The 25,461-nt window shown below is 43.5% G+C and overlaps 1 protein-coding gene across 2 annotated transcripts in view; it reads right to left on the reverse strand.

Annotated features, from left to right (window-relative positions):
• SCAP (SREBP cleavage activating protein) overlaps positions 1–8,352 on the reverse strand; it is a 90,320-nt gene extending 81,968 nt beyond the window's left edge. For both annotated transcript variants that reach the window (XM_084594934.1, XM_084594933.1), the window contains exon 1: positions 8,073–8,352. The gene's annotated coding sequence lies outside the window, so the exon portion shown is untranslated. The remainder of the gene's footprint in view (positions 1–8,072) is intronic.
• Positions 8,353–25,461: the final 17,109 nt, after the last annotated feature.

The raw sequence follows: 25,461 nt of genomic DNA on the forward strand, positions 1-25,461 counted from the left end.
AATCTTTCCATCCCCTCCCTCCGTCCCTGTCCGCCTTATCACATTGTTACTTATGCTCCAGCGTAATCCAAAGCCTTTGCATTACTTTCCGCAGGATAGTGGAGACGACAAGAGCAGAAACAGACAGCACATACTGATACCCAGCAACCTTCAGGGTCACCCGTGGGGGAGAGGGGGGAGGGAAGGTAGAAAGAGGACTCGAAAGCCAGAGTGACCACTTGACTGTAGCTGACCACTGCAGCAGGCTCAGCTGAGAGGAAAGTGGGGGAAGGACGGCTGCGCCGGCTTATGTAACACTCTCCCTTTTTTGCTCAGGATAAAAGTGTGTGCTGACTATAAAAAAAAGGCAAGCGAAAAAAAGAAGAAAAAAAAAAAAGGAAGGGAAGCATGAAAGCTGCTTCACTTTCTACAGGCAATCTTGCCTTTGAAGGAAGCAAACAGAGGCATCTTTGTAACGCACAATAAAATGCCCAAAGGTAACGAAAAAGCACAAATGTAATCACTTAAATATTGAAAAAATTACTAAGCATATGGATAGATCAAGTAAGTACACTGATTCCAGCTTCCCTTGCAATACCCGCCTTGTCCAACGTTCTGGGACATCTTTTATTTTGAGACAACTGTGGAACACTGTATGATATATTTGTGACAGTACTGATAGAAATAGTCCAACGTTTCAATGCATGGCTAAGTTTTGCTTTCGAAATTTGCCGTGCACTCATGGTGAGTAATTATGACTACCATAAAAAAAATACCAATGGGGTGCATTTTTAATTAATCGTGGAGCAACTGTGGAATACTGGAAGATACTTTTATCAGCACACTGACAAAGCGATTTAAGCTTCCGATGTGTATTCCTGCACTTAAAAAAAAATTAGAAGACAGCAATAACAAACCATTTTTGAAAATTGAGGGGGAAAAACTGCAAGCCTGCGGCGGGATGATCTGCAAATATACTGATTGTAACAATGCACTTATATACTAAAATTATGTGAAAAAAACATTTTCTCAGAATTTTTGGGCATGTAATGCATTATATGTGAAGTGCTTCTCTGACCCTTCCACTCAAACCTGTGCCTAAGCTGACACTAAAACATTCCTTATATTTCACACCCATATTCTCATGTAAATCTGCATGAGTAAATAATAAAAAAAATGCGGGATAAAAATGACAAACCAGCTGTGAGTCCATTAGCCAACCCCGGAAATTCTAAATCAAATCCAATATTACCATGCTGCTCCGGGTAATAGTGAGCAAGCATGAAACCTTAGTGGAGAATACACTTTTTCTAATCCTTACATATTGTCCAACTTTAAGTGCTTATAGAGTATTTGTTTTTGTTGCAGCCCTCAAGCAATTTCACAGTTTTTTTGTATTCAATTTATGACAAATCTGTTCTCACAAAACTTCTAGGCATTCTTGCTGAACTTGTTTGTTACAAGCTATGACACTTTCCAGAGCTCAAGTGTCTTTTTGTTTTTCTGAATTTTTTCGTTGACACAGCAGTGCAACCAATAATCAGGGAAAAATAATAAGCCATCACGCATTGGTTGCCTTGTGCAGTAACTATGTTTGAAAAGAGATTCAATGTGTAAAGGAGGAAAAACAAAGCATTTTAAACTGCTATCTAATGAGTAGCATTCTATAATTTCACATCAACTAGACAAAATACAGCAGCCAGCGGCATGAAGTACGTCCTGCCACAGCTTTCAGTACAACTATATTCTCGCCACCAAAATCACATCCATTTCGATGTGATTCCAGCCATATTCCAGCTATATTCTCCCACCAGGTATATAGCTATATTCTCGCCACCAAAATCACATCCATTTGGATGTGCGACCATGTTGTGCATATCCTTGCTCAACCATCCTGCAATGATGCTACCTGCAAGACCAAGGTGCTACTAATTAGCAGCAAGCACCTTCACACATGATGTATAATTAGAATTCCATTGTAGCACTGAAATCTTAACATAACACCATAAGATTGACCCACCAAATGCAAAGCAACAATGCAAATTTCATGTTTATTTTTCCGAGTCCTCTAACTATGACCACAATCCACACCACTGCCAGAAATTTCTTCTAACCTGAAGAAAGAGAGATTCCTGCAAATCAACTACAAACTGCACAAGCACTAAGGCGGTGGTGACAGTGTTTTGAGGAGAAAACAGACCTGGCTAGTGAGATGTAATATTGTCAACACAGGCCGCATTGCCAATAATGAAGGTATCGTTCACATTTTAATTCCCTTGAGAAACCAAGATTCTGACACTCAAGTTGATATCACTCAGTGGTAATTTCTTGCAACGGTAGCTGTTACAGCATTGTTATATGCAGGTTATTTTATGATAGAACAAATGGCAAAGTTGACAGTGCTACGGCTGTCCATTGTTATATCCAATATACTGTTCAAATCGGTATTGTTGTAAGTGGGTTTCACTGTATACTCAAATGCATAATAAAATACTTTGACTGCCCAGATTCAATAAACACTGTACAAAATGAGTAATACAAAAAATGCCACTCTAACTCAAACAGAGCTCGCATCACTGAAGAGATGGATGCATTAAGGGTCGAGCACACACAAGCCCTTAATCAATACCCTCCCTCTATAATGCACTCCAGGTTCAGCCGCCTCAACACTGCTGCGCAAGAAGTTTTATAACATGTATCACGGTGGAAGCAGGCTCAAGAATTTTGCAGCAGCTGAGGCAGCTGTAGGAGCAATAAAAGGAGAGTTTTTAAGCATTGTAATTATGTTTTGGAGCATGTTTCTAGGGTCAAAAGCCTTTGATCACTGAAGTTTTCTGTTCCTGAATCCTGACATACAAAATCCACAAAATGATTCCTTTTTATACAACACTGAACGCTTTTCCGAATATTCACGTACCTCTGGCAAAGCAAGACAAACAGGCAAAACATGTAACGATGTTGAAAATAACCCAGACCATTTTGATGCTCTCAAATAGTACCATTAGATTGGAGTTCACATTAACAGGCATAACAATTCCATTCTCTATCTTGTGCGTATCCTTCCTTATCCTACGCCTGTGCTGAGAAATTCCAGAGCACTGGTCGGGAGTGCCTTTGGAGAGAATAGATGATACTGAAGGGAAGCCTCTTCATCCTTCAGCTTCTTTAATTGACTGCCTCCTGCCAGTGCTCCTCTTGTTTTAACATCTTGGCAATAAGCCCTGCATGGCTTTCTAATAAACAAAAACAGAAGGTTTCTAATGAACAGCACCTTCTGAAAAGCACCCCAAAATGCTTGAAGTATGCTTTTGCTTGACGCAGGCCTGACACGCATGTCACTGACAAAGAGACTCATTGGTGAAGTATCTGCTTAATTTCACAGCAAAAGCATTACTACAACTCATGTAGTTTTAGCAGCCAGACAAATTACCTAACTGTCCGTCATAGTTTGAGTTATCAGCACTGCTCTCGCTTCTCTCTTCACCGGTAATTAAGAAGGCTGGGAGGAGGTGCCCTCTCACTTGCACTGTGCATTCCTTCGTAATCAAGTCTCTCAAAACACTTGCAATTCATAATCAATTCACTTGCGAACAGATATTTATTATACTCCACGATTCCATACCTTTCGAAAATTTTTGTCTGTATCGAGCCCAATGCAAGATGCGTTACACCCCTGCCACCAGTGTGCTGCCATTGGCCCCATATTCAGCTAAATTTGATAGTAAAACATTATGGCAGCCTTCTGAAGCAGTTTCGGAGCAATAGTGCGTTTTGGAGCAGGATGGAGCAAGGAGAACAGCTTGGAGCAGAATGGAGAAAATGGAGCAGCACTTCTACCCATGTATGTACCAACTGTTCAGTGTTGTACAGCTTTAACCCTTTGATTGCCGAGTTTTATTATATTAGTTCCGAGAAAATTTTGTTCTAGTAATACACTACCGTGCTATGGACGACATGTGCGCATTTTTTTATTCCGCTCGTCGGGTTTCTTTTATTCCTCGCACTCTTAGCCGGCTGGGGCTCTTTCTTGCTGTCTTTGCTCAACAAGCTATTAGATGAAATGCTTCATCAATCTGAGTCCGAATTCATCAACAGCTCCTGAATTCCCTCATCCGTCAACATCCGTCAAAAGTGCGGGCGCACCTGACACGCTGACTCGCCACCGCTACTCCGCTGAGCCAACAAAGCGAGGCGCTGATGATGATAACGATGCAGACCTAGAAACACCAGATCTGGTGTTTAAAATTTACACTGCGCGTTATATGCATTTAGGTGGACTCCCCTTAGGCGGCGTAACGTGCCTGGAATATTTTTTTTTACACAAATAGTACTGGGAGTAGAGGGGAGTGAGTTAAAGAGGCAACACGAGCGAACTCAAGAGTATCAAGGGGGTGTAGGGCTGTATGTGGGGTCTCATGAGTTATCTCCGGAGTGGCACAGAAAGGGTTAAATGATATTGCACTAACACTAAACAAGCAAACATGGCAGCCGAAGTGGCATGCACATATCCAGCTCAGCAAGTTTCCTATTTCGTGCTATACAATCCTATTACATGATGCACCACGCAGCAGAGTAGGCACTGCTGATGACACATAGGAGAGGCATGCACACGCACACACACATAAACAAGGACTATGCTGCTATGTGTGTGTGCATGTGTGGTTGTGTGCCTCTCCTATGTATCATCACGTACTCTGCTGCGTGGTGCATCATGTCGTCTAACCAACTAGCTTGACTTTCTATTGTATTAACAATCCTATCACCTGACATTACCTAACAATATAAACGTGCTGACAATCAGCAGCCAATTGTTTCACAACAAATGCATCGAGATGTCGTTCAATGGAAGCACAAGTGGTTTGCACAAAGCGTAAAATCAATAACAAGACAAGGAGCCACACAGCCTCCAGCGTGACCCGAAAACTACTCAGAGCTTCAAGCCTTAACAGCAAACTGCCACTTCTCTCAGTTACTCAGTAAATAAACATGCAGTGATGAAAAAAATGCGATGCATGTGGTAACAGGTAGTGGAGAGTTTGAAAGTGCAGGTGAAATTTCTGGGTACTATGCTTCATCACCCTGCATCACAAGTCGTTAGGCGATTCTCTGCCCTTCCACAATTGCCATTGCTAATGCAATATAAATCTGCTGGTGCAATCTAGCAGAAAGTTTTATTTCCTACAAGTTCGCCCGAGAGTTTCAAAAGTGTTATGGCAGATGAATGGCAGACGAAAAACGAACCCTTGGTGTCTGCTGTAAGAAACGGAATAAACAATATAACAATATATCTTTTTAACGAGCGCAAAAGGCAAGAGAATAAAAGATAGCATTTCATTCTAACACTATACATAAAAAAGAAACGTTGGCTAGAGGCATCTTAAAAAATAATGAACTACTGAGCACTAACACTTTACACAAACCTTCACTCATTCACTTCAATCTTTATCCCCATCGATGTTTTGCAGACGTGGAAATGCCTGCAGCACAAGAATCCACAGATGACTGACAGCAATTGCAATCTACTCCCAAGCATATACACATTTAACTCACTCAACATATTACCACAAAGGAAAAAACAACCGAAGTGAAAAGTTATGGTAAACTGTCATCCATCCACTAGCCCATTTTTGTAAAACGTGTCGCTAAGCTTCGCTAACTTTTGTTTAACACAAATTTAAATATGATGGCAACAGCATAGTATCATAAGCACTACATCAATAAAGTATGCCAGTATATGTGGCATGAGTAAAAACACTTTACACAAAGTTTGCCTATAAAGGAGATCTGTGCAAGAGCACCATAAGATTAACTTTTCTTTCAACAGGGGAGGAAGATTTGCAACTATCGTAGTTATTACCAAACAAATCTCACCAGTGAGCATTTTTATAAATAAAAAAATTCACTATTAGTGCACTTTATAAGAAATGGTCAAAATAAGAAGTACCGTAAGAAACAGTAAATGAGAAATCTATGAAAATGGGTTGATGGAGAATTAAGAAGACATGAAGTGTTTTTTACACAAACAGCAAATAAAAGGCTACAGTCGCCTCATAATCATCCTCTATACTCCGTATCACAAGCCCAGGTGTTGTCTAGCATAATGGTTGGGCAGGTTTGTTTACCATGTTCTGAAAGTTGTTGGAGAGCCCAGTTAAGGGAAAAAAATCAAATGGTCATAGTACCACTCCTCTTATCTGCAAAATAGTAAATGCAGCAGTACCAGTAGAAGTGCCAACTGTACCAAAGAGAGTAGCTGGCCTTCAGTCACCTGTATACCAACTGCACTAGCAGCCTGCAACTATCACATTTAAAGATGGGTCAGTTATGTGTACCAACCACAGTGGCTCTTTGGCATGGCACACAGCTACTAAGTAACAGACTGATGACTGAATCCCTGCCATGCTAGGGACATTCGATTGAAGGTGAGATGCCAAAATGTACATGTTATTTGAAGTCAGTGCACAATAAAGAATCTCACATGATGAAAATTACACCAGAACATTCCACTAAGTAACGTGAACATTGATCACTTTTCTCTACCTCCTTTTATTCCCTCTTTTATACTTTACACCACAGTTCAGACATCCACAATGAGTGAGACATCTGCTGCCCCTTTTTCATCCTGATTACCCTACTAACCAACAACCAATGGCATTGTGACACTAACTGCAGCAGCTGAAATATGTGAATGAGAGCTAATTTATTCATTCCGTAGCATGCTTTGAAATGACGTGCGAACAATGACAAAGCAGAGGCTTATCACACTTTGAATAAACGAAATGAATGACATAGTGCAGCAAAGCAGAGATAAATGCCCACAAATGGCAGACAAGGTACATGTGCCGTAGATTTCTTTGCTGCACACACACTTAAGCATGGAGACTGTCATTCATGTGGAACTTCTGGTATTTGTTGTCGCTGCTTTTCGATTAGAAAACCATTCAATTCTTCTTTACTCATAGGCTTCCTCCCATGTCTTGTTGCAGAGCAAATACTAGGATATGTTTTCTTGTTTTAGCATACAGACGGAGAAGAATGCCTCCGCCATGCACTCTGCATTGGTCTTGCGTCTATCTGCAGAGGCGAATTACCGGTCCTTACGTTTCATGCGGATGAAGTAACGACGCGATACCAGGATGAACCCGACACTATTGCGATGCTGTCGGCAGCAGCGGCATGCTTCCTGCCCGCCTCGGCGCACGTACCTCTCGCCTTTTCATGAGACCCAACACGTCTCGGTTCGGCTGGCAGACAAACAGTTCGTTCTTTCTGATAGCTGTGTGTAACTACTGCACCCTCACACATTCGATCATAGGAATCACACACAGACACACACACACACACACAAAAAAAAAAAAGGAAACGAGGCGAAGGGGGGCTGCACGAGGAGGAAATATCTGCTGTCAATTCCTCGACTGCAAAACCAAAGGGAAACGCATGAGACATTGGAAGGTTCAATCAATTGCTAAGTGTACGTGTTAAAGCCAAACACAAAAATCGTGACAGCGTGCGTTGTATGCACTTCGACGAAGCGTTTCTACACGGAGACCGCGAAAGCAATCTTGGCGGTTCAAATTGGAATGCAACGGCAGCAACCGCCGCCGATCTTAGCGCCGACAAGCATTACCTGCAATGCATTCTCTTGTCGACATACAGTTTAATGCTGTGCTGGTATTAATCGCAATGCGGATGCTGACAAGAAGCTTACTTTGGCTTCAACGCAGATATGAGTCACACGCACGAGCCAAGGAGGACTTCCCGTATCGTACTACGCTACGGTAAGCATGCGGCTGTTGACCGCGTTCAACCGCGTTGACCGCGTTGCCGAAAATGACAAGCGCATCAAGATTTTCGCGGTGACTCCACCAGGACATTAAAAATAAACCCACATAGGAGATGTTCACTGCAGGACCTAGGCGGTGATGCAAACCCGCAGCGTGACCCGCAGTCATTGCGAACGAAAAACGAGCCATGCATAGAGAAGCACATTCAGCCGCCAGTCAAGCGATAAATCAATGCCAGATCGCAAGAAACGAAACTATCGACTTAAACTAAACTACATCTAAGCTCAAGCTATCACAGTAAGGTGGTACCTTGCTCACGATGTGTGGTTTTCCCTCGATGCTCGTGGCTTCACCTCGCCAGGGGCACGCCACAAGTCAAAGCACTCGACGTCAAAGCGCGCCGGCGTTTGGAGACACACATCAAAGCAACTGTGTAGGTCCACGACCTTTCAGGGTCTGTTCACGCTAACATGACTTAACAAGTTAGAACTATAAACCGGTGATATTAACAGAAAGCAACGCACCAACAACATGACGGCCGCAAAAACGCACACGGTATTTGTTTCACCTTTTTTTTTACGATCGCTGATCGCCTCCTAGCGCGCGAAGCGAGAACTACAAACCATGGAGTATAGTAGCTCATCCTTCAGCGCACGAGAAATATTGACAAAGCCTTCCGTTTTTACTTTTGTAGCGCTGCAATCGCTAGCGTTAGAAACGAAGACGTCAAGAAAAATCTAATCAAATAAGAAAGCGCCGTGGTAAGCTCCAAACTTTTGCAGACTAAACTATTGAATTGATTGAGTAGCATAGCCGAATATATTAATTTAACAATTCTTACCTGAAGTGAGAACGAAAATGTTGGCGGTAAAATCAAAAGCCCATGCTGCAACAAACAATTTCAATGCCTAGCACGGTAGCCATGAAGGTGTAGGTTTGAAGATCATAAATTGATCGAAGTTTAGGGCACACTCAAGTGGAGTAGCACAAGGTTGGTCTTGATTTGAACTATTTTCTAAACCACCGATGACGAGTCGTCGTTAGCTGTCCTATAGGACAGCATTGTCAAACTTAGATGGAGGTGTGGTTTCAGTACTCTAGTGTAGAACCGCTCGTGGATGTGTAATGAAGAAGGCGGCGGAAGCCCTGAGTACAGGTACTGAAGATAGAGATCGACAAATTTTTATCTTCGAGCTCGGGATGAGTGTACTTGTTCATTTCCGCAGCAAGATCCCGGCGAAGTGGCTCCGCGGTTATACGGCGCTCAATTGCCGATTCGAAGGACGGGGGATCAAATCCCGGTTGCGGCGGCCTGTTTTCGAGCAAGGCGCCCGTTTACTGGGTTATTTCAGTTGTACATGTAAGAGCTTCCAGGTGGTCGAAATCTTCGGAGCCCACCACGGAGTCCTCGAACTTTACTCGCATCCTTCCCCCATCACATATTTTTCTTTGAAGCGTCGCTTACATCCCTTCCACATGTCCTCGTGGGACGTCAGGTCAGGCCTCTTGGCAGTCATCTTCTTGGGGTCTTCACCACCTGCTCATCGAACGGAAACGGCATTTAACCACCGCAATCAGACGAACGCGGAAGTAGGTATTACTTATTGTTTTATTAAATTTAATCTTTCCGAAACATTTCGTGACCCCTTCCTTAGACTTAAGGATACGCTAACCTCAACATTCTCCTCACATTCAATTAGACCGGCTACTTTTATTGGGTAGCACACGAAAGCTGCCGAATCCCGAGCCAGTACCGCGTACGGAGCCGTAGTTTAGCAGTTGCGTAGCAAGGCCGCAATGAAGTTGGAGCTTGAGATGTCCCATCTCCGACGCGCGTGTAGCACGTGGCTTCAAGGCCGGGCATCAGGAAAAGACGAGCTTCCACAGGATGGTAGATTTGCTCGCAGTTTCCTAAAGCGTGGCACGGAAATAATCGGTTCGCACGCCATGGTAAAGAGGATGATCACAGGGTAAAAGCGCGCAGGGGAGGGGAGAATGCGGGGGGGGGGGGGGGGGGGGGGCAGTGAATTTGCGCGCCTGCTCGCGTGCAAGTAATTGCCTGTAACATACGCCCTTTATGAATGCCAAAGAAGCAAGATAACTGAGGAATTCCCGTTGTGAAGTCTGGTTACGATTGTGAACATATGGAAAGCGCAATTTATTTGCCTATTTTCAGAGTCCCGGAGCCCGTTCACAACACGAATTGGCGTAGGAGGCACATTTGTACAATGTATAGTATGCGTTTACACCGAAAATATTCCTCGAACGGAGACCAAACGAAACGCTAAATATAGCATGATAGGTGGGTTGCAGAAGCCTAGAAGTCAGCTTCTCTGCAGAGCCAAAACCCCTTCACCATGGCAGCCAAACCTGTTTTGGGGGCAGAAGTTGGGTGCAGCGCAGAACACTTCTATGTCCAGCCTGATGTCATGCACAAACCTGTTGAGCAGAATTCCTTCACTATTGAGAGCCTGGAGGAGGTAGGGGCGGGGGAGGCGTTATGAATGGCACTCACAAACGGAGGGGTTCTTAATCCCATAATTGCGACAAGAAGAGAGGTGCAGGAAATGGACGTGGCCATTATTGCCACAATAGACGTCTCCTGCACTGCACCTAATTTCTGCCCCCAAAACAGGTTTGGCCGCCATGGTGAAGGGGTTTTTGCTCTGCAGGTAAAGGTTACCAATCTAGTGCATCCACTGTACGATGCTGGATGCCCTATATCATCAGCTTTTATGGACGTCTTCAGGAGTGCAGACCTTAAGAACCAAATGACTACAAGCGTTTAGGCTTACAGCTACAAGAGAGGAAGACTTGAATTTTTGGCTAACAAACAACGCTAAGAGACGGAGCTTGCTCCGCGGTTTCTGGAAGGCGCATCACACAAGCCACTTAATTTTTGCTCGTGCGGACAAATAATTTCCTCAGTGTCTAGAATGATGCCTAACGACGAAACCTTCGCCTGCTGGCAGCCCACGTGTATCGAGCGCACAAAGGATTAGTTCCTGCACTCCATCCACTATAATTACGGAAGCAATCAGCACAGGGAATGAGTTTTCTTTAATGCGGCTGTGATTAAACTATATGCTTTGCTTTCGGGATAATCTTAAACATCTGAAACCACGCAGTGACTCTGGACTTGTGGATTATGCAGCTAATTACCGAAGTTAACATGCGACATTGCGCTGCATAAGACGCACCCCCAATGATAACGAACGTTCTACAGATGCTACTTCCCGCTTCGGGTATTTCAGAACTTTGTTACTTACATGGACAGTGGTGTAGGTTGGTTTGTTATAGAGGCAGGCCTTCGCTTGCGAAAGCTCCAATTCAACTTGTGCACTCCAACCACCCAACGACTTTTTTCTTTAATTTTTTTTTTCCAAAGTCGAAAACAGATAAGGGAATAATTTCTTTGCAGCGCTATTCTGATAACATAAGAAAGCTGTGAGTTTTGAGCTAATTGATAGTATTTGAGTTCTTTATTCTCCGCTGAGCAGATGATGTGAAGAATGGTGTCACGGATAAATGGTGTGGAAGTCTGCCTTAGGAGCAGACGCTTCAAGTTCCGCACACAAGATAAGCTGCGCGGGCGTCTGTTCAATGTGCGCGATGCACAAGCGCCTGCGATATGGACTGATGTCATTCACAGTATCTTTCTATATTTCTAGACGGGGTCAACAACCCATGGGACCTCTCAAAGTGCCTGATCCGAGTAACTCTTGTAGATCGCCCGTTAAAAAGGGTTTGGCCTCAAGGATCATCATCAGCAGCGGCAGCAGCAATCTTAAATGAACGTAACACGAACTGCGTGAAGTCGTACGTGCTTAATTCGGAACAACTGGTTAGGAATAAAGACAATCACCATGCATAATGTCCATAGGACTATGGCGAAAACCGGAGAATTTGTCTACTTCGCTGGTCGCCAACTGTGGAAGCCATGCACAAGTACCGTGCCCAAAGTTACACATGAGTACATGAACGTGGAATTGATCTGCATGTGGTCTATATAAGTTTAACCACCAGCTAATTTGCTCAGCATAGAGAAAAATCTCGCCTTATTTTGTTGCGCTTCGTTCCATTTTTGTTTTCTTTCGTCGTGACCTCAATCGCGACAAAGCAACAAAAGATCACTGGGAATGTAGATGGCCAATTGCAGCTAGGTCAGTCTGGAAGCGGCAGCACCGCTAGCCACTGCATCCATTCTAACCACGCTTTACTAATTCATCGCATAACCTCAGCGCAGTTTAATTACCAAGTAAGGAGCAGCTCCGAAGAGGCCTTTCAGGTAAGTCTACCGCGACGTCGCTCTCAGCCATTCGTTGGCGCCGATTCGCCAGTACCGCATAGACTTGTAGCGCATTCATCCGAATAGAGTCGATCGTGTTTCTTATAGCGCTTTCCAGTGCGTGACAAATTAGGTCAAATATTGAACCAGCTGCTTTATTGGGGGCAATGTGCTTGCGCGTGTGCGGTTCGCATGACTTGGCGCCTATGCCTGAGCGTAAATGTGATTAGTAAATGTATCTCACTTAGCGTTTTTATTTACTTCCATCGCAAAACACTGCTGTTCGTGGCTTCGTGGGTGTGTTTTTTAAAGGGGACATGACCAGAGTTACTGCATCACTATAGTCAGGCAACGCCACCGGAAGTGAGCGGTAGTAACAGAGGACCACATGAAATAAAATTAAAAAAGAGGAAAGTTAAAGGGTTGGCTGTAGGGGATGAGGCTGCAGTGCGGAATCTTGCTTCATTTTGTAGGGAAGAAAAAAAAAACAGCAATGTTACTCTAAATGCACTACAGGAGTCTGGATTGTTATTTCTATCCTTATATATATATATATATATATATATATATATATATATATATATATATATATATATATATATATATATATATATATATATATATATATATATATATATATATATATATATATTGTATACGAGGTACGATGTATTAATTTTCCTTTTGGGCTCAGGGTGATAATCATCGCCTTATTTTAGATTGCGAATGTGCATGAAAGCACATCCTGCTTAACCTCCGCAGCCTCCCATCTCTTCCTGTGTCCTTATTTTTGAGCAGTGAAGGTTATAATTCTGTTTCTGTCGGTGGTGCGTTTTGTTATTAAATAACTCGATGACCGCCCGCAGGCAAATAACTTGGGAAATAGTGTGGAGCAAAAATAAAGCCTCATCGACGCCTGTCTTAAGGTTTATTCTGCACGCAGCAACAATTGTTACACCTAATGCTACTCCTTAACAACAAACGCTACTACGAGATAGGGTGACGGCGAGGCAGACCGTAAAGGATTTGGTTTTAATTGGATGCGGAATCCTGCTCTCAATTTAGCTGTATTGCGGCTACACGACTGAACTGAGGTCGGTGACAGATAAATCCACTAGAATCGGGGCAGTGGAGTCGAGATCCAGTCAGGGGGCAGATGACTGATACGTGAACTGAGTGGTAGCTGCTGTGGATATCACGACGGTCTCGCTTGTCTTGTTTGTCTTGCTCGCAGAGGGAACAGGAAATATACCAGCAAGAGAGAAGATGTTGCTCAACCGAAGAGATACATCGTTTGCAAAAGAGAGCAGATTGCAAAGAGACATGCAAATGAGGTAAAATCGAAGCATGGACCTTTGGCTTCGGCGAGAAATCCGAAGTCTTTGCGTCATAGAAAAACGGAACAGAATCTTTGGACAGTGTTTAGGCTGGCATTTATAAATTGTTCGCGACCGAGCCTGGTAAACAGCAGTTTCTGCCAATACTCCATGGCTAGCGATATTTAGGACATCAGCGCTGCGGTGATGAGCGGACTGAACGGTTAGTTTTGTGGCCCAGTAGACAGAAAGTTCAAATTCGCTATGACCGAACGGTACACAAGTTGCACAATCACTCGCCCTTAGTTACAGAAATGAGACAAGGCAATATTCTGCGTACCAGTATATTCTACTTTTTATAAAAATTATTTCCTTCGTTCTTAATTGCACCGTCTCTTCTCGATGTCCTGATTTGTTCATTTCTTTATTCTACTGTTTCTCTCTTATTTTTTCCTCCTCCCTTTCTTTCTAGAGGCATAGCGCGTTGCCCTCCTGGGATTGACTTAATATAAAGTCTGTAAATCTCGCGTTATTGACTGGCAAGTAATTTCCAGGGAAACAAGACAGAAGAATTAAAACTTCACACAAGCTAATTAACGTGCAAATTTAGTTCAGAGAAAAACTTCTATTTTGTAAAAAAAAAAAAAAATTGCTTTGCTGCGACAGCAGTTACCAGCCACTGGGTGAAAATTCCGACGTCTATGTGAAGCCTAAGCGAGTGAAGCACTATCCATCACAAACCCACTTCCACACTCCGCACGGCCTTCCCTCCCTACCCCCTCTCCTCCTCTCTAGAAGCCCACGTAGCAACGGAACGAAAAGTGACTGCGAAATCGAATTAGAACATACAGCAGACAAATCAGCTGCCCCCCCCCCCCCCCCCCCCCCCTCTTCTCCCTGACTCCAATATCGCACCTCCATATGGAGGGCTCTGCTAACCCACCTGTCTCCACCCTGGAATTGTCGGCCGGATTTCCCAGTTCGCGGATAAGCTTAAAACTATGTGCCGTGCAGTGGTTAGGGCGCTCGACTGCTGATCTCGAGGACCCCGGTTCGAACCTAGCCGCGGCGGCATGGCGGCGGCCGCATTTCAATGAGGGCTGAACGTAAAGCGCCCGTGCATTGTGCGATCTCAGTGCACTTGAAGGAATGTAGGTTCGAAATTCCCGGATTACTTTACAAAGTTGTCCGTCGTAGCCGACGTCACTTCGGGATGTTATACCTTATAAACCAAAACAAAGCAGGAAGTCTGTCATTCATTGAGCATTACCCCAGATTCCTTTTGCAATGCCGAGGTAGGTGGATGAAATATGCACACAGTCCTAATCAAAAGTGGTATGAAACACTTAGCCGATAAAGGAGCTCAGAAGAATTGCATCGCAATGCCATCTAACGACAGCGACAGGGACAGGGACACATGCATGTAGATAAAATGGGGCACCGCCACTATCGTCTTGCTCTCAGGTAGCTTTTGCTAGATGAAGTTGCAATGCTGTTTTTCCTAGCTCCGTCTTTGGCTGAGTGTTGTATACCATCACGGCTGGGCATAACGAAATGCTTTAATGTGCTTTCAGTTAAAACATAAACGGATTAAAGCATAAATCATAAATCAAATTCATCAGTCCATTGTTTTGTCTCTCTGGTCGCATACAAGGAATAGTGACTCAACACTAAGGAGAGCTGTAGTCGCGGCACTTATGCCATCTTAGTTCTGAATACACTTTGCGGAGTGACGTGCTTTTAGTATTTCAGCTTACTGTTCACAATAAACGCAACATACCTCCGTCTGGTAGGATATATAGTACCGCCACAGCAAATACGATCCGAGCATGGGTCGAGATTTGTAACTCGCTGTGAATACAATTCTGTGTCGGTATTACTATGCTGATATAAGTAGGATCGTGCAACAAGGCCGTTATGACAACTCTGTAATTTGTACCTTAGAGCAAAAAAACGGACTAAAGACGAAAAAAAAAAAAAAATACGATGGAAACTAAGCGTAGAAAGTTTGGCTAGTTGGTTATTAGTACAATTGTGAGACATTATTCCAGCGACAAAAAAACACGTGAACGAAAGTATAAGGAGTTATGAAGAGGAAAGTAGTTCGTGCTGTCTGTTCTACTTTCGTCCTTGTGTTTTAGTCGCTGGAATAATGTCTTACGACGGAAATGCTCATTCTGAGGTGCGTTTTTTTTTTTTTCCTGTTTGTGCTGTTTTAAGCTGTTGAGCTTAGAATAATGCACCAGGAGGTAATTTTACTCACGGTAAGCATTAAGAACCGAACGAACACAGATAAAGAAAGAGAGGGAGAAAGTATTTTTATTTAATAGAATCCACGGTTATTGGCTTTAGAAATTACTATTTGGAGCGCTTCTCTGCACTGGGGAGAGGGGAAGGAAGAGGGTTAGGGAGGATAACGGTATGAGTGGGACCGAGATTCGAATATATACGGGCAAATCAAAAGTGCCACCTAATCACAACCGCGAATCCAGACCTCTGCTGCTCTCCAGTCGAAGCATTGCCTCCTGGGAGCTTTCCATCTTCCCGGTCGAGCGCCCATAAGTACAAGAGCCTATCCGATAGTGGCTTGCTCTCGAAACGCATCGAAAAATCGACAAAAGCCAGACTTGCACTCATACAGGTGGTATTGCATGCATGCTCCACACTTTCAGAGCATAGTTAATGCAGACCCCATAGCATGAAAGTTACGCCCATTAAAAAAATATTGAAAACATGCTTCCACGGGTGGCTACATTGCGCCCACTTTTTATTTAATCTACTGTACATATTAACCACTCAATAAATTCTTAAGGCGAAAGCCTTTTTAGGCTCACGAGTACGGACAGGATTAGTGTGTCCGTGGAGGGTGCCACGCCGCCAGAAATGAATTGATTTATAATAAAAAGAATGGCTGTATAAGGCAGTGGGTAAGAAATGCGTCTGTGCGTAAAATTTTGTTGATGTAGAGTAATTAGTAAATTAATTAGAGCAAAAAGCTCAATTGGATGTCAAAATAGCCAATGAGATCGATAAAGTGTGCAGACGTCAAAACAACAATGGTTGTCAAAATTGTGAAAGATAATCAAAATTGTGCAAAAAACGTGGGCAAAAGAATAAAATGAGCAAAAAAAGAGAGAAAAATAAAGAAGCAAATGAGTGAAAAAGAGTCAGATTAGTGCAAAGAGTCTTAGAAAGGTTTTCGCCTTGCCGCATTTAAGAGAGATCTAAGTGCCTCTAAAGAATTTTTGCAACATTAGCTAAAATCTATAATAATGATTCAGGACAAAAATTAGACAGTGGAATATTATATTTCACATAGTTCAATAAATTTTACTCTTTACCAAAAACATGACCAGCTTTCTTTCTTTCTTTCTTTCTTTCTTTCTTTCTTTCTTTCTTTCTTTCTTTCTTTCTTTCTTTCTTTCTTTCTTTCTTTCTTTCTTTCTTCCTTTCTTTCTTTCTTTCTTTCTTTCTTTCTTTCTTTCTTTCTTTCTTTCTTTCTTTCTTTCTTTCTTTCTTTCTTTCGAGTATCCTAGACATTTATCTTGCAACGTATGAAAGCTATGGTACTCCGAAAGTCTCGTGGCGTGTCTTATTGGCAATTCTGCTTAAAACCATTCACTGCTCCCAGTTTGTTCACTACACAAAGCTAAGCACCGCTCCAACAACGAATGAAACCTCGCTACACATTAAGTCGTATATAGGAGAGAAATAAATCAGCTTCAGTTATTCTGAAATTCTTTCCACGAGGCACATTGAATGGTGCAGGCGATTCATCTAGAGAGAGGGCCCTGAAAAAGTAATCTCATTACGTTGATCTCGACCAGTTTGATTACGACACGAAGCTTCGTCTTGTTTGCGGTATCGAGTCCATAGTAGTAGCTGACACCCCTTCCTTGTAATCCAAAGACAGTGACGCCCCCAATTTATGATGACAATTCTTGCTCCGTATTTATTTGAAAACTTTTGTTATCAATTCTCTAGATTTTCAAACAAACGAACTTCAGTGCCAGTGCAAACATATTCGACTTATATTTGTTGTGGATCTTTCGGCGAATTCCCTGCTGTTCGCGTTCAGCGGAATAAGTGCACTGCAGAGCGCGTATTACACGCGTATCCTCTCGGTCGCGATAACACGAAGCTCGACACGGCGAAAAAAACTTATTTCACGCGTAACCTAGCGAATATTATGAAGTACTATATTAGGAAGCACGTGGCACTGGAGCACGCGCGTGTAGACTCAAGTAACCACCGAGTTTTCTGTACGGAACGCGTAAGAAAATTTCATACTCTAGAAGCATGCCCCGTAATACTTCGGTCGCGTCTTCACGTATAGAAGCTGTTCTCTAATGTGCCTGATCATGAAATAATCTACACTTTATCACAACACGCAGACGTTCTCGTGTTAAATTTTAACTAAGCCAGCTGGTTCTACAGAAACATCCGGGATGTATTTTTTTAACCACGAAAAACAGAGACTAGAGTCGTGAGTTTTTCAAATTAAGCTTCCTCCGTGAGTTTTCGCCGCGAGAGTACAGCCTCCTTCCGTTGTGTTCGCACAAAAAAGGAGTGGAAAGAGGAGGTTGTTTGTTTGTTGAGTGGGCAGCTGCAAACAAGAGATAGCATCTCGTACTATCACGTCCCGTCGGTTGAGAGACGTCTCTTATCACCGTCTCGACCAGTTTTGTCGTCTGCCTTGTTTTCCGACATCTGAAAGGATTGAGTGTGCAGAAAAGGAGGTGAGGAAAGGAAAAAGATGGGGAGGAGAGAGACAGAGAGAGTCGTGAAAAAAACAGGAAGCGCTTGCTTGTTCAGCCGCGATGCACAACAAATGAGAAAGGCAAGACCATTCTTACGCTTTCTTTCTTTCATTGTTGCTGGCTGTCCGGCTGTTTGTTTCCGGCCTCCCGTTGTCACCTTTTCACCATGTTCAGGGATTGCGTCCCCTCACGTGTTCTACGGCTGTCTTTCATCATTTGCACCGTTCGCCCCACTTCAAGCTTTACGTGAAAAAACTTCCTAAGCTAATCCGTGCCAGCCTGAACCACGATACCGCGTGAAATGCAACATCAAATATCCTCTATACTGTGTGGAAATTAAGGAGAAAGTAATGCTCAGCCCAGTGAAATGTAGTAACATATTCCTCTACGCTTTTATAGGTATATCTTCTTTTTTCGATTCTTTGACGGTGCACCGAGAAATGCCCATATACTCTTAAGCTACTATCAATGCTTGTACCTCCTATGATAAGCTCCATAAAACCTCGGCCCTCAGTCACTAGCGGCTGCGGAACAACTGACCACGGCGGCGGTCAGACCTGTGACGCAGCAGGGGGTGGTAAGAAAGCCTGGCTCCGCTGGACAGGCCGCCATTGGAAACTGACCCTGGCAACGTTTAATGCTAGAGCCCTAGCTAGTGAAGCTAGCTTAGCAGTGCTGTTAGAGGAACTAGAGGGCATGAAATGGGATGTCATAGGGCTTAGTGAGGTTAGGAGGCCAAATAAGGCATATACTGTACTGAAGGATGGGCATGTACTGTGTTATCGAGGCTTACCAGAGAGGCGAAAACTAGGAGTAGGTTTCCTTGTCAATAAGTATATAGCGGGTAATATAGATGAATTCTATAGTATTAATGAGAGGGTTGCAGGCATCGTAATTAGGCTTAATAAGCGGTATAAACTGAAGGTTGTACAGGCCTATGCACCTACATGTAGTTATGATGACCAGGCAGTTGAGAGCTTCTATGAAGATGTGGAATCGGCAATGCGAAAAGTAAAGACGCAGTATACTGTATTAATGGGCGAAAAAGCAGGCAGGAGACAAGGCAGTAGGTGACTATGGCATTGGTTCTAGGAATAGCAGGGGGGAGTTACTAGTTGAGTTTGCAGAGCGCAATAACTTACGAATCATGAATACCTTCTTCAGCAAACGGAAGAACCGGAAATGGACATGGAAAAGTCCTAACGGAGAGACTAAAAATGAAATCGACTTCATAATGTGTTCAACCCCCGCCATTATGCAAGATTTAGAGGTAATCGGGAAAGTGCGATGCAGTGACCACAGGATGGTGAGGTCCCGAATTAGCCTAAATCTGAAGAAGGAACGCAACAGATTAGTAAGAAAGAAACCCATCAACGAATTAGCGGTGAGGGGGATGGCAGAAGAGTTCAGGATCTCGCTAAAGAATAGGTTTTCAGCTCTAACTGAGGATGACGATATTACCCTAGAGGCAAGGAACAATAATTTCAGAGATGTCATTACTGAGTGCGCGGTAGAAGTAGGCGGTAGGATAGTTAGAGAGGGTACCGGCAAGCTGTCTAAGGAGACGAAAGATTTGATTAAGAAACGCCAGAGTATGAAAGCTTCCAATCCAACAGACCAGATCGAATTGGCCGAGATATCAAAGCTAATCAATAAGCGCAAGGTGGCCGATATAAGGAAGTATAACATGGAGAAAATTGAGCATGCTGTAAAGGACGAGGGAAGCCTTAAAGCGGTAAAGAAGAAATTGGGCATAGGCAAAAACCAGATGTATGCGATAAGGGACAAAGCAGGCAACGTCATCACTAATATGGACAAGATAGTCAAAATAGCCGAGGAGTGCTATACAGATCGCTACAGTAGCCAAAGTAGTCAGGACCGTAATGTGATTGGCGGTAGGGAAAAACAGTCAGACGTTCCACCAGTGACGAAGGACGAGGTCAAGAAAGCACTAGAAACTATGAAAAGGGGGAAATCAGCTGGATAGGATCAGATTTGCTGAAGGACAGGGGGGATATCGTGCTAGAAAAACTGGCCACCCTGTATACGCAGTGCCTGGTGTCATCGACGGTACCGGAACCATGGAAGAATGCAAACATTATCCTCATTCACAAGAAAGGGGACTCTAAGGACCCTAAAAATTACAGACCAATCAGCTTACTGTCTGTTACGTATAAGGTATTTACTAAGGTAATCGCTAATAGAATCAGGACAACCTTAGACTGCAATCAAGCAAAGGATCAAGCAGGGTTTCGGAAACGGTACTCTACTATCGATCATATCCATACCATCAATCAGGTGATAGAAAAATGCTCGGAATATAACCAGCCCTTATACATAGCATTCATTGATTACGAAAAAGCATTTGACTCAGTTGAAACCTCGGCGGTGATGCAGGCATTGCGAAATCAGGGGGTAGACGAGCCGTACGTGAAAGTGCTGGAAGATATATATAGTGGCTGCACAGCAACCATAGTTCTGCATAAAAAAAGTAACAAAATTCCCATAAAGAAAGGTGTTAGGCAAGGAGACACAATCTCCCCAGTACTATTCACAGCTTGTTTAGAGGAAGTATTCAGAGACTTGGAATGGGAGCAGTTAGGGATAAGGGTAGATGGAGAATACCTCAGTAATCTGCGATTTGCTGATGACATTGCCTTGCTAAGCAACTCAGGGGATGAACTGCAAATAATGATTGATGACCTAGACAGGAAAAGTAGAAATGTAGGCTTGCAAATCAATATGCAGAAGACTAAGGTAATGTTCAACAGCCTCGGGAAGGAACAGCAATTTACATTAGGTAGCGAAATACTGGAAGTAGTAGGCGAATATGTCTACTTAGGACAGGTAGTAACCGCAGATCCGGACGACGAAAAGGAAATAACAAGAAGAATACGATTGGGGTGGAGCGCATTTGGCAAGCACTCGCAGATTATGACTAGCAGCTTACCGGTATCGCTCAAGAGGAAATTATACAACAGTTGCATCTTGCCTGTACTCACCTATGGGGCTGAAACGTGGAGGCTAACCAAGAGAGTTCTACTTAAGTTGAGGACAACCCAGAGGGCTATGGAACGAAAAATGGTAGGGGTAACATTAAGAGATAGAAAGCGTGCAGAGTGGGTCAGAGAAATAACTCAAGTTACCGACATTCTAGTAGAAATTAAGAAGAAATGGACATGGGCAGGACATGTAGTGCGAAGAGAGGATAACCGATGGCCGCTAAGGGTAACAAACTGGATTCCAAGGGAAGGAATGCGTAGCAGGAGGCGGCAGAAAGTTAGGTGGGCGGATGAAATTAAGAAGTTCGCAGGGGTCAAGTGGATGCAGCTAGCACAGAACCGGGTTAAGTGGAGAAATATGGGAGAGGCCTTCGCCATGCAGTGGGTATAATCAGGCTGATAATGATGATGGTGATGATGATGATGATGAATGCTTGTAAGGACAAGTGCAATTTTCTGTTACCAAGGTGAGCTCAGGCCTATGCTGGTTAAGTAGGACCGCACTGAATGCATGTAATACAGTAATGGATGCATGGTTAGATTCGGGGAGACCGGCGGGCTCGCAGGTGCATAGGTGTATAGAGCTGGGGTCGATTGCTTTCTAATTGACCGGCAGTCCTACCAACCGACTACTTGACCGGACGGGCAAAAAAAAAAAAAAGACAGACAGACAGCGGGACCAGATAAAGAAAATTGAAAATATATGAAATTGTGCTCTGAAAAAGACAGAGAGAGCTGAATAAAGATCCGTATAATAGTAGCTTTGAATATTCCGCGATATCCGACGTTTTGAGTCCAGGCCGGGCGCAATAAATCACTGCTTCCAAGTATATTCGAAGGAGAGGGCGCTACGATCCAGCAAGCCTGTGAGGCCGAGAAGTTATCTGGGATGAGGACTATGGGCGAGCCTTGCACAGGTGGAAACTTAGCTTCGTAATTTTTAAATTTTTTTTTGCTGAAAATCCCGGTACGCCTTGTGCTTGACCTTGAAAACTTCCAGCACAAATGTGAAAATTATTTAAAGATAGAATTGTTAAGCACGACGATTTAAGAAGATGAAGTTTAAAGGGATCATTAAGACTGCCGTGTGCTCCTATGAGGTGATCCTTAACGCGTTCATTCACAAGCTGATTCTTGCTTCTATTTTTTTTTTTTTCAATTTCACCACAACAACAAACATGCCTCCTACTGAGCGAGCCTCCTACCCACTGGCCTTAAACTACTACAGGTGATGCGCACTCATCCATCCCTGATTTGCTTAATTTTCTCATAACGTCCTTCCACCGAATTGATAACGATTGTCAGCTCTACGTATCACAGGCTTTGATCGGATCTATTTTCGCTTCTTAATGTCATCTAGTTTACAATTCATATTGGAGCTCTAATCTACGCTCTCATTACTATTTAGCTGCTAAAGTTGCACCTGTCATTCACTCACCATTCAATGCGCTTTCCTAACTCTCTTCAAATATATACCGTCAATCTCCAAGTCATCATCATCAGTCTGACTATACCCACTGCAGGGCGAAGGCCTCTTCCATTTTCCTCCAATCAACCCGGTTCTGTGCTAGCTGCATCCACTTGACTCCTGTGAACGTCTTAACCTCATCCACCCACCTAATTTTCTCCCGCCTCCTGCTACGCTATACTTACCTTGGAATCTAAGTAGCTCCTCTTAGCGACCATCGATTATCCTCTGTTCGCACTACATGTCCTGCAGGTTTTCGGAAAGGGTACTCTACAATTGATCATATCCACGATGTCAACCAGGTGATAGAAAAGTGCTCGGAATATTACCATCCCCTATACATAGCATTAATTGATTATGAAAAGGCATTTGACTCAATCGAAACCTCGGCGGTCATGCAGGCATTGCGAAATATATATATATATATATATATATATATATATATATATATATATATATATATATATATATATATATATATATATATATATATATATATATATATATATATATATATATATGTGTGTGTGTGTGTGTGTGTGTGTGTGTGTGTGTGTGTGTGTGTGTGTGTGTGTGTGTGTGTGTGTGTGTGTGTGTGTGTGTGTGTGTGTGTGTGTGTGTGTGTGTGTGTGTGTGTGTGTGTGTGTAGTGGCTGCACAGCAACCATAGTTAAAGAAATCAATATAATCTCCATAAGGAAAGTCGTTAGGCAAGAAGGCATGATCTCCCCAGTGCTATTCACAGCTTGCTTAGAGGAAGTATTCAGAGAATTCGAATGGGAGCAGTTCGAGATAAGGGCTAATGGAGAATATACCAGTAATCTGAGATTACAGAGGCCTTATGGGAAGTTTTGCAACGCACCAGATTAAAAAGCTCTGATGCATGACACGGCAGGTATCCTCTTTGCAAAGGGAGGGGGAGATAGGAGTCGAACCCGGAACCCTCGGATCTCGAGTCAGGCATGCTACCCCTAGGCGAGACATGCGTGTTCATGCGGCTCGTTCATACGGCTCCTCTATATCTATGTCAAGTGGTCCTGCGTATAATGTGGCAGCTTACTAGTATTGCTTATGAGTATGCGTAAGATAACAGGGGGCACAGATTAAGGAATCAGTGATTAAGGTAGTAGCGCTATAAGCGCACGTATGGGAACGAAGATTCGCAAAAAGAGCCGCATACAGGAGCCGCTATTACTGTTAAATGCAGGGCTTACGTTTCCCGAAAATGTTTATTAAAACAGGGGAGCAACGAAAGAAAAATTCTGCAGTGTATCCTTAAATGTAAATTATATATCGGACGCATTGAGCGACCATTTATTTAGCAAATTACAGCTTACGCTCTCTATAGAGGCAGCTTCTTGCACCTGAAGCTCGTCGAGAGCTCTTCAGATGCTCTGTAATGTACATGCGCGCTCCAAAACTATGCATAATGCTAAATGATAATGACACTGCGCTCGGTAGCCTGCACTAAACGTTTACCGGCTGCCAGGGGACTCGTGACGTGAATGCAAATGTCGCTTATAGTGAAACGCACTAGCAGGCTTGTCTCTATAGACCCCGATACGGAAACGCATGCAGCTGGCTCTGCCTGAACATAAAAATCATATAATTGCTTTCCCTGGTCTTATAGCACTTGAAACCAAGCATGCAAACCATTTGTGCGGCTGCGCCGTCATCACAGGAAATATGACGCGTGCGGATATCACAGGGGATGCGAAAGTGCCACAGGCGCTGAAGAAAACATTGACGTCAGACGGTAGCTATTTGGAATGAGAGAAACAGAAGTCGTTCACGTCCGATCAAATCACTACCTCAAAACCACAGCTATTTTGGAATAAAAGAAAAAAATAAATAAAGGCAGTTCTTGTACAAGCGTGGTGTTTAAGAAAGTTTAAGAAAGAAAGTTTAAGAAAGAAAACGATCGATAAAGGAAAGTGTTTAAGAAAGCAGCTTTTGATGCCACCGAAGTAAAAAAAGGCATAGAGTGGTTAGCCAAGCTTTAGCGGAGTTCTCGCGCGTATACGAGCAGCTTTTGCTCGCTCTTAGCAGTCTATAAACGGTTTTCCCGGAGTTTATATTCCACCAACAGGCGAGATGATGGTATGAAGAGGGAGAGGACGGGGGCAGGAGGCCTGGATGCGTACTGGAATTCAGTCCACGACGAACAGAAAAATCTCCCTTTACTGCAGGTGTATGCGCACTATAGAGCATTCAGGTAAACGCTTTTATCTGCAGCGACAATCGTCATGTGCCTTTTGAGCTCGGTGCTAAAGGAAGGGCAATTATAGACCCCACCCCCACCAAAAATATAAGCCTGAAATAGTAAAAATATCAGCCCATATGTTTTCTGTGCGTTTTCTTCTTCTGGTGTACGCCTGGAGTCTGGACGTCCCGCTCGCACCACTTTGACCAGTTACTTCAACTGCAGATACCATCCGGCCTCCCCCGCTGTTATGCTACAATGTTGTGTCGCCTGTGGCTAGGAGTGGCGTTTACAAACGCTATTCCCATCTCATCGGCATGATAGACTCTCCAATGTGTGCGCAGTGCGGGTGTGTTGAAACTATTGCGCGCATAATTTATGACTGCCATCAGTTTGAGCGTGAGCTTGTCTTCCTGGCTGCTACATTCCGCCGCTTGGACTCTCGCACTCTTACTGAAGCTAAGATTCTGGGCCCTTGGATGACTCCTTCATCACAAAGGAAATCAGTGAAGGCGCTCAAGTTTTTAAAGGACTCGGGGTTGAGTTCAAGACGTTAAGTGTACGCTCTTTACCCCATTTTACTATAGATCTCTGAACATATTATGTACTACTTTCCTTGGCGCTCTTTCTTTCCATTTTCTCCCTTTGTTCCCCTCCCCACG

Source organism: Amblyomma maculatum, chromosome 2, assembly GCF_055883805.1.
Source record: "Amblyomma maculatum isolate TAMU_Amacu chromosome 2, ASM5588380v1, whole genome shotgun sequence".
NCBI lineage: Eukaryota > Metazoa > Arthropoda > Arachnida > Ixodida > Ixodidae > Amblyomma > Amblyomma maculatum.